The sequence below is a fragment of the Salmo salar genome, chromosome ssa12, assembly GCF_905237065.1.
Source record: "Salmo salar chromosome ssa12, Ssal_v3.1, whole genome shotgun sequence".
NCBI lineage: Eukaryota > Metazoa > Chordata > Actinopteri > Salmoniformes > Salmonidae > Salmo > Salmo salar.
This window is the reverse complement of record NC_059453.1, coordinates 36,264,708-36,273,328: the sequence shown is the minus strand read 5'-3', so window position 1 is coordinate 36,273,328 and position 8,621 is coordinate 36,264,708. Positions and strand designations below refer to the sequence as shown.

General features: G+C 40.0%; 1 long non-coding RNA gene across 1 annotated transcript; it reads right to left on the bottom strand.

Annotated features, from left to right (window-relative positions):
• Window positions 1-2,322: 2,322 nt before the first annotated feature.
• LOC123725628 (uncharacterized) lies at window positions 2,323-4,247 on the bottom strand. Its single transcript, XR_006758166.1, has 4 exons — window positions 3,995-4,247; window positions 3,671-3,761; window positions 3,488-3,583; window positions 2,323-2,519 (listed from the first exon to the last, which is right to left on the bottom strand). It is a non-coding gene; the product is annotated as an uncharacterized lncRNA (long non-coding RNA).
• Between the last annotated feature and the right edge of the window lie 4,374 nt (window positions 4,248-8,621).

Sequence of the window (8,621 nt, the reverse complement as noted above, 5' to 3'; positions counted from 1 at the left end):
ATGCAAAGCTACAAAGGTGTGTTTCAAGATCTCTTTTAAAATGCACACAGTTTCAGCACCCCTCGGGTTCTCTTGCTGGCTATTCCATAGGCTGGGGGCATAGTAACTAAAGGCTGCCTCTCTGTGCCTCTTGGTCCTAGGCTTTGGGATAGTTAAAAGGCCAGTTCCAGATGACCTGCAGGACCTACTGGGTACAAAACTCAAACGCATGTTTGACATGAACAATTGTGGATTCATTTAAAAACGAATAGAATAGTTAAAAATGTAATCTAAAACTCACAGGCAGCCAGTGCAGAGACTTTAAAGTCGATTTAATGTGTGCTCTCCGTCTGGTCTTGGTCAGTACCCGTATTGCAGCATTCTGTATGTTTCGCAGTTGTCCACAGGTAGTCCTGAGGCATGGTCCTAGGGCTCAGGTCCACCGAGAGAAAGAAAGAGAGAATTAGAGAGAGCATAATTAAATGCACACAGGACACCAGATAAGACAGGAGAAATACTCCAGATATAACAGACTGACCCTAGCCCCCCAACACAAACTATTGCAGAATAAATACTGGAGACTGAGACATGAGGGGTCGGGAGACACTGTGGCCCCGTCCGACAATACCCCCAGACAGGACCAAACAGGCAGGATATAACCCCACCCAGTTTGCAAAAGCACAGCCCCCACACCACTATATCTTCATCCAAGGGCCAGTCATGCTGCCCTGTTCTGAGCCAATTGCATTTTCCTACATTTTAGAAAAAGGCTCAGTTTCATTATTGAAAATAGGGGTGCCAATAAGTATTACTTGTAAAACATAATCTCTCAGCAATTGAATTACTATAAAATATGTATACAGTACCAGTCAAACGTTTGGACACACCTACTCATTCAAGGGTTTTTCTTAATTTTTGCTATTTTCTAGATTGTAAAATAGTAGTGAAGACATAAAAACTATGAAATCACACATTAATTTTACCTTTATTTAAGTAGGCAAGTAAGTTAAGAACAAATTCTTACTTTCAATGACGGCCTAGGAACAGTGGGTAAACTGCCTCGTTCAGGGGAAGAACAACAGATTTTTACCTTGTCAGCTCAGGGATTCGATCTTGCAACCTATCGTTTACTAGTCCAACACTCTACCCAGTAGGCTACCTGCCATCCCATTACATATGTAATCATGTAGTAACCAAAGTGTTAAACAAATCAAAATATATTTTAAATGTGAGATTCTTCTAAGCCACCCTTTGCCTTGATGACAGCTTTGCACACCCTTGGCTTTCTCTCAACCAGCTTCAGGAGGAATGCATTTCAATTAACAGGTACGCCTTGTTAACAGTTCATTTGTGGAATTTCTGGTCAGTCAATGCGGAAAATGTCAAGAACATTTAACGTTTCTGCAAGTGCAGTCGCCACTAGAGGAAAGGCAGACCCAGAGTTACCTCTACTGCAGAGGATAAGTTCATTAGAGTTACCGGCCTCAGAAATTGCAGCCCAAATAAATGCTTCACAGAGTTCAAGTAACAGACACATCTCAACATTAACTGTTCAGAGGATAATGTGTGAATTAGGCATTCATGATCAAAATGCTGCAAAAGAAAACACTACTAAAGGACACCAATAAGAAGAGACTTGCTTGGGCCAGGAAATACGAGCAATGGACATTAGACCAGTGTAAATCTGTCCTTTGGTCAGATGAGTCCAAATTTGAGAGTTTTAGTTCCATCCTCCGTATCTTTGTGAGACGCAGAGTAGGTGAACGGATGATCTCCGCATGTGTTGTTCCCACCCGAGTGGCGCTGCGGTCTAAGGCACTGCATCTCAGTGCTAGAGGTGTCACTACAGACACCCTGGTTCGATTCCAGGGCGTATCACAACCAAGCTGTGATTAGGAGTTCCATAGGGCGGCACACAATTGGCCCAGCATCGTCTGGGTTTGGCCAGTGTAGGCCGTCATTGTAAATAAGAATTTGTTCTTAACTGACTTGCCTGGTTAAATAAAAAAAATACACAAATGTAAAGTATGGAGGAGGTGTGATGGTGCTTTGCTGGTGACACTGACAGTGATTTATTTAGAATTCAAGGTACACATAACCAGCATGGCTACCACAGCATTCTGCAGTGACATACCATCCCATCTGGTTTGCGGTTAGTGGGACTGTCATTTGTTTTTCAACAGGACAATTACCCAAAACCCACCTCCGGGCTGGGTAAGGGCTATTTGACAAAGGAGAGTGATGGAGTGCTGCATCAGATGACCTGGCCTCCATAATCACCCGACCTCAACCCAAATTGTATGGTCATGTTAACATTGAATGAAAAACACTGCTAGACATGTATGTGTGAAAGGACTATTTTATTGGAGGATCACAATACAACATTGCCATCATGAATGGATGAATGCATGTAGGGCAATGTTAGTTATGTTGATTCCATATGGAGACCAGGAAAGAATCGTCCGTGGTACCTCATCATCCATGGTGATGATGATGATGATGATGATGATGATGATGATGATGATGATGGAACCATGATGCTAATTAACAGGAGACATGGAATTAGCCTTCACCCTTTTTATTAACTTCTCTTTGGCATGCATGATGTTCATGTCACATTATACAGTTGTCCACCAATATACTCTTGTATGCAACAATCAGTCCAGCCATACACACCTGTCCACCTGTATACACTCCTGTCCACCTGTATACATCTGAGAATATGCTCAGAGGTGGTTGCTATATATATATATATATATATATATATATATATATATATATATATATATATATATATATATATATATATAAACAGTTGAAGTCGGAAGTTTACATACACCTCAGGCAAATACATTTAAACTCAGTTTTCACAATTCCTGACACTTAATCCCAGTAAATAGTCCCTGTTTTAGGTCAGTTTGGATCACCACTTTATTTTAAGAATGTGAAATGTCAGAATAATAGTAGAGAGAATGATTTATTTCATATTTTATTTCTTCTATCACATTCCCAGTATGTCAGAAGTTTACATACACTCAATTAGTATTTGGTAGCATTGCCTTTAAATTGATTAACTCGGGTCAAACATTTCGGGTGGCCTTCAACAAGCGTCTCAAATCAAATCAAACCATGCTTTATAGAAAATACATATTTAAAAAGGTAAAAATGTAAAAATGACTACGACATGTTGAATAAATATCCCATTTACCATTGACTACCTTTTAAATCTATTGTTTTTAGGCCAGTATTTGACTACCATTTTAAAAAGAATTTGCCTCTATGAAACATGATGCTAATAAACAGTAGAGATGGAGTTAGCCATGTTGCTCCCTCCTCTTTCCCTACCACCCTCTGCTAACCTCCCGTTGTGACTTTACTGTTGCTCAGAAAGACAGACAGACCGATAGATAGATAGATAGATAGATAGATAGATAGATAGATAGATAGATAGATAGATAGATAGATAGATAGATAGATAGATAGATAGATAGATAGATAGATAGCTCACATGGTGCTTCATCTTCAGAGGCGCTGGTCTTCAGAGCAGCCAACTTTGCCAAAAATGCAGCCTTTCCACTTTTTAGATCATCCTCCTGCAGGAGAGCTGAGGAAGAAAGATTTTCCATTTAACTAAATTCTATCAGATTAAATCCGGGCAGTAAAGTAGTACACATTCACAAACAAGACATACCTTCCTCAGAGTTATCTTCATTGAGGGAGCTTGCTAACAGGACACCCACTAGAGCGAACAGCAGTAACATACTCTGGATCTTCATCCTTTACTAAAGCACATAGAGCACAATATGTTAACACACACAAGACACACAGTGGGTCCTTTTACACTACCAAATGAAAGATCAGCAAGTTAGTATGGATCCCAGGTCGACCGTGTTACATTATACACATGTCCACCTACATCTCTCCATCCATTCCTACCTGTCCACTTGTATACACCTGCCCACTCTTATACACCTTTGCAAAGAAGATTCTCAGTGAAAACAAACATATCTCTTACAGTTGGACGATGCTGTCTGATTGATGGCTGTTTATCTGGATGATGTCTTCTGGTCTTCAGTAGTAGTGTGGTGTCTCTCTGCCCTCTGCAGCCCTGTTTTATACTCTTTCTGCAGCTACTGTACCTGCCCCATCCATCCACACCTCTCACAGCCGAATAACAAACAAGATGACATTACAGATAAGGCGATAACGGCAGTCATGCACAGCCTGAAGTGTATGACCTCCCTCCAGGCAAATTTCTGGTCAATATTATGGTTTCCTAGTAATTTCAACTGCATTTGTGACTTGGAGCTTGGATAGCAAGTTGAGAGTGGAGTATATATACTTGTGATGGTGAGAACATGTTTTTGTCTGAATTACAGCTGTAACGACCCTTTGAGAAGAATTAAACTTGGTTAATCCTCTCTAGTGTTCGTGAGTTATTTGCTCTGAAAAATTTGAACCTAACGCTCTGTAGTAACTTGTGGTCGGAGGCCGAGCAGTTGCCATACCAGGAGGTGATGCAACCAGTCAGGGTGCTCTTGCTGGTGCAGCTGTAGACCTTTTTGAGGATCTGAGGACCCATGCCAAATCTTTTCAGTCTCCTGAGGGGGAAATAGGTGTTGTAGGGCCATCTTCACAACTGTCTTGGTGTGTTTGGACCATGATAGTCGGTGATGTGGACACCAAGGATCTTGAAGCTCTCAACCTGCTCCGCTACTGCCCCGTCGATGAGAGTTGGGGCGTGCTCAGTCCTCCTTTTCCTCTAGTAAACAATCATCACCTTCGTCTTGATCATGTTGAGGGAGAGGTTGTTATCCTGGCACCACACCGCCAGGTCTCTGACCTCCTCCCTATAGGCTGTTGTCAGTGATCAGGCCCCTGAGTCTTCTTTTGTTATACCCAGTTTGGGTAAAAAAAACTATTTTTAGTACACAAAATGTTTTCTTGCTTCACAAGAGCATCTCTCCCCATCTTTTCTCATTCTCTCCTCAGCAACAATGGAAAAAACCATTTGAGGCCCTTTGCACACCACCCATAGTCCATCTTGATTTGTCCAAACCGAGCACGCACCCTGCACGTGAACAGAAACTGTCCCAACATATTTTATATAACAGTATATAATAAGTTAACCAACATAGGCCCAACAGCTGTAGTAAAACCTAGAGCTTATGAAAATAAACAAATCTGATTAAATGTATACAACGTATACAAAATATATATCCACATATTATTATTGTTTAAACCATAGTTCTAAATACATGTTTTAACAGGGTAATACACTAGCATATAATGGGCCTTTGAAGACCACAGCACTCTGCGGCCAGAGCCTTAATTAATTACATTAAAGACCACAAAACTATAAGGTCTTTCACATAAGACTGTTATGATCGAGATGGATTCTTTCCACATCGATATGCAAAACGACATTTCAAAATATCATGCTTCAGGCTAGGCGTAATTGTCCAAAGCTCAGTTGTCCTGAGTCTGCACAACACTGCCAGGACCTAGGATCAAGGGAGACACTCAAGTTTTTTAATCGTATATATCTCTTGACATATTCATGAAAATAGTAATGGCCTCTAAACCTTCAACCTGCATACTGGACCCTATTCCAACTAAATCGAGTCTCCCATTAGTGCATTCACATAGGTGTACTTTTTGTCCAGGTAGGGAAATGGGAGTGAGGAGTGCAATAGAGATTGCATCATGTGTGGATTTATATCGAATCTCCCATTCCTCTCAGAAATATTAGAAAATGCTGTTGCGCAGCAACTCACTGCCTTCCTGAAGACAAACAATGTATATGAAACGCTTCAGTCTGGTATTAGACTTAGTGCTGCTTTTGCCATTATCGATCACCACATTCTTTTGGAGAGATTGGAAACCCAAATTGGTCTACAAGGACAAGTTCTGGCCTAGTTTAGATATTTTCCTGTCGGAAAGATAACAGTTTGTCTCTGTGGATGGTTTTTCCTCTGACAAATCAACTGCAAGCTTCGGTGTTCCTCAAGGTTCCGTTATAGGACCACTAGTGTTTCACTACATATTTTACCTCTTGGTGATGTCATTCGGAAACATAATGTTAACTGAAATGTATTTAGTGCTTTGTCCAGGTAGCTGGAAAGTAGAGCTTTGCAGTAGTCTAATCTATAAGTGACAAAAGCATGGCTTAATTTATCTGCATCATTTTGGACAGAAAGTTTCTGATTTGTGCAATGTTACGAAGATAGAAAAAAGCTATCCTTGAAATATTCTTGATATGTTCATCAAAAGAGAGATCAGGGTCCAGAGTAACGCCCAGGTCCTTCACAGTTTCATTTAAGATGACTGTACAACCATGCAGATGAATTGTCAGATCCAACAGAAGATCTCTTTGTTTCTTGCAATCTAGAACTAGCATCTCTGTTTTGTCTGACAATTTGTTGTCCTTCTGTTGCATCTCTATCTAAAATACAGCATCTGTGCTGTAATGTGACACTTTCTAAGGCTTCCATTGGCTCTCTAAAGCCGCCAGAAAGTGGAATGGGGTGTCTGCTGTCTCTGGGCAAAGTACAGCAGCAGAGTTTGTAAGTGGTCAGCCTGGGGACAGTGAGACTGAGATGCGCATTCACGAGACTTCTCCATTTTTTTTCTTTCAGCCTTTGAATGAATGCAACGTTTCCCGGTTGGAATATTATCACTATTTTACGAGAAAAATAGCATAAAAAAAGATTTTAAACAGCGTTTGACATGCTTCTAAGTACGGCAATGGAATATTTCAAGTTTTTTTGTCACGAAATACGCTCGCGCGTTACCCTTCGGATAGTGACCTTGGATATAACTATGGATTATTTGGAACCAAAACAACATTTGTTGTTGAAGTAGAAGTCCTGGGAGTGCATTCTGACGAAGAACAGCAAAGGTAATCCAATTTTTCTAATAGTAATTCTGAGTTTAGTGAGCCCCAAACTTGGTGGGTGTCAAATTATCTAGCCTGTGATGGCCGAGCTATGTACTCAGAATATTGCAAAATGTGCTTTCGCCGAAAAGCTATTTTAAAATCTGACATGGCGTTTGCATAAAGGAGTTCAGTATCTATAATTCTTAAAATAATTGCTATGTATTTGGTCAATGTTTATCATGAGTAATTTAGTAAATTCACCGGAAGTTTTCGGTGGGTATGCTAGTTCTGAACATCACATGCTAATGTAAAAAGCTGGTTTTTGATATAAATATGAACTTGATTGAACAAAACATGCATGTATTGTATAACATAATGTCCTAGGAATGTCATCTGATGAAGATCATCAAAGGTTTGTGCTGCATTTAGCTGTGGTTTTGGTTTTTGTGACATATATGCTTGCTTTGAAAATGTCTGTGTGATTATTTTTGGCAGGGTACTCTCCTGACATAATCTAATGTTTTGCTTTCGCTGTAAAGCCTTTTTGAAATCGGACAGTGTGGTTAGATTAACGAGAGTCTTGTCTTTAAAATGGTGTAAAATAGTCATGTTTGAGAAATTGAAGTTATAGCATTTTTGAGGTATTTGTATTTCGCGCCATGCGATTCCACTGGCTGTTGAATAGAGTGGGACGGTCACGTCCCACCTAGCCCATAGAGGTTAACCTCTTACATCTAGACGTTCCGCTAGCGGAATACCTGCTCCAATATCCAATGATGGGCGTGGCGCGAAATACAAACTCCTCTAAAATACAAAAACTTCAATTTTTCAAACATATAAATATTTCACAGCATTTTAAAGATAAGACTCTCCTTTATCTAACCACACTGTCCGATTTCAAAAAGGCTTTACAACGAAAGCACAACATTAGATTATGTCAGCAGAGTACCAAGCCAGAAATAATCAGACACCCATTTTTCAAGCTAGCATATAATGTCACAAAAACCCAGAAGACAGCTAAATGCAGCACTAACCTTTTATGATCTTCATCAGATGACAACCCTAGGACATTATGTTATACAATACATGCATGTTTTGTTCAATCAAGTTCATATTTATATCAAAAACCAGCTTTTTACATTAGCATGTGACGTTCAGAACTAGCATACCCCCCCGCAAACTTCCGGGGCATTCGCTAACATTTTACTAAATTACTCACGATAAACGTTCACAAAAAGCATAACAATTATTTTAAGAATTATAGATACAGACCTCCTCTATGCACTCGATATGTCCGATTTTAAAATAGCTTTTTGGTGAAAGCACATTTTGCAATATTCTAAGTACATAGCCCAGGCATCACGGGCTAGCTATTTAGACACCCGGCAAGTTTAGCACTCACCAATATCAGCTTTACTACTATAAAAGTTTCATTACCTTTTGTTGTCTTCGTCAGAATGCACTCCCAGGACTGCTACTTCAATAACAAATGTTGGTTTGGTCCAAAATAATCCATCGTTATATCCGAATAGCGGCGTTTTGTTCGTGCGTTCCAGACACTATCCGAAATGGTAAAGAAGGGTCGCGCGCATGGCGCAATTCGTGACAAAAAAAAATTCTAAATATTCGATTACCGTACTTCGAAGCATGTCAACCGCTGTTTAAAATCAATTTTTACGCCATTTTTCTCGTAGAAAAGCGATAATATTCCGACAGGGAATCTCCTTTTCGGCAAACAGAGGAAAAAATCACAAAGGCGGGG